General features: G+C 33.3%; 1 long non-coding RNA gene across 1 annotated transcript; it reads left to right on the forward strand.

Moving 5' to 3' along the window:
- Window positions 1–394: 394 nt before the first annotated feature.
- Window positions 395–1135, forward strand: LOC140678859 (uncharacterized). The gene is made up of 3 exons (XR_012050507.1): window positions 395–490; window positions 608–709; window positions 1088–1135. It is a non-coding gene; the product is annotated as an uncharacterized lncRNA (long non-coding RNA).
- Window positions 1136–1630: the final 495 nt, after the last annotated feature.

The raw sequence follows: 1630 nt of genomic DNA on the forward strand, positions 1-1630 counted from the left end.
ATAAACAGCGAGCAGGATACTTTCCTGTGGAGAATTGAAGTTATAGGTAAGTTTACATTTCCATTCATGAACATTTTAACACAAATATTGAGCACTATAAATATTAACTTGTCTAATCTAGGTTCATTAACAATAGTGTTGATTGTGTTACATTTGAACTCAAATGTGAACACGACTCAACACTACATGAATCTCCACCCCAAAAACAAAAAAAAACATCTGACCTCATGTTGACCATCCTTCTGTTTTCTTACAGACAAAGTATCCAAACCCAACATATCCTGTGAGATGAGCGACACAAAGCAGGCGACACTTGTGTGCTCAACAGAGTCCAAACATCCTCATTTATTAAAGTTTAAGTGGAGCTCAGCAGGAAAGGAGCAGACTGGACCAAATTTAACAATAACTGATGATCAAGTTTATCGTTGTGATGTCAGCAACCCTCTGACCAATGAAACGGCTTCATTCTCTGCTAAGGACTGCTTCCTGGGTAATTATAATCAATAATGATGGCTATGAAATGGTGGTTGTACATATTCAAATATTATTTTGGATATAATGTACTTTGAAAAGTTAATTTGAGTTTGACGTTTGTTCTTCTGTGCAGGTAAAAGATCAGATGCTCGACTGATTATCATGTTAGTCTGTATCTTCATGCTGGTCATCATCTGGTGTAGTGTTTTAAACACAAAACGTCAACATTTAACAGGTACAGAAACTCAACATGACAAAGGACAAAACACATAAAAAATAATTTGTTTCTTTTAAAAAAAAATTTACTGCCAGGAGACTACAGATAAAAACTAGCCTTCCGGCTAATTCTGGCTGTAGTCGTGTTTTTATGAAATTGCATTGTCCCCTTTTAAATAAACTAATCTATTCTAATGATTTAAACGATGCAATCTTTCATCCCATGGAGAGAATTAAACTGTTGAATGGATTAATATCATGTACATTCAAAAATATAAGAAAACTTTTTTTTTCTACTTTTTGTGTACACAAACTTTAAACCCACATCACGCTTTATTCCTGTCTTTTTTATGTTATTACATATTATGAAATGTTAATTTTCTCTTTGATCTTGCAGCACTTTTGGATAAATATATTTGGAACAGAAGACCAAGTGCAGTAAGAGGTATGATCCTTAATTATAGTTACATGTAATGTTTTCATATTCACTTAATTACAATTGACTTAATCATCAGCAAATTATCATATTAGTTTTTTATTTAGAGTTATTTATTCAAATGTAATTGATAGCTTTTTGGGATGTTAGTAGTTTTCTTACCTCGCTAGCATGATTGGAATGTTATTATCTTTGTGTTGTTGTTTCGGTGTCTAAACAACATAATGAAAGCACATCCCCACTTCCTTCCAAAGAGAAGATGAATAAACAGCAGAAACCAGAAGAAAGGCTTGACTCAGGTAAACTAAAGTTGGTACACTTATGTTCTGATTCATGATCCGACTTGTGTTCCTATTTTAGACATTTATTTTAAATAGCTTGCCAAGATCTTAGTAGTTTCCTTACATCGCTAACAAGTTTGGACATTTTTGTGTTGTTGCATGTTTGCCAAGTGTTTGTTTCAGTGTTCAAACAAACAGAGCACACCTTTTTTTCAACCAGAGA

Source organism: Nerophis lumbriciformis, linkage group LG06 (assembly GCF_033978685.3).
Source record: "Nerophis lumbriciformis linkage group LG06, RoL_Nlum_v2.1, whole genome shotgun sequence".
Taxonomy (NCBI): Eukaryota; Metazoa; Chordata; class Actinopteri; order Syngnathiformes; family Syngnathidae; genus Nerophis; species Nerophis lumbriciformis.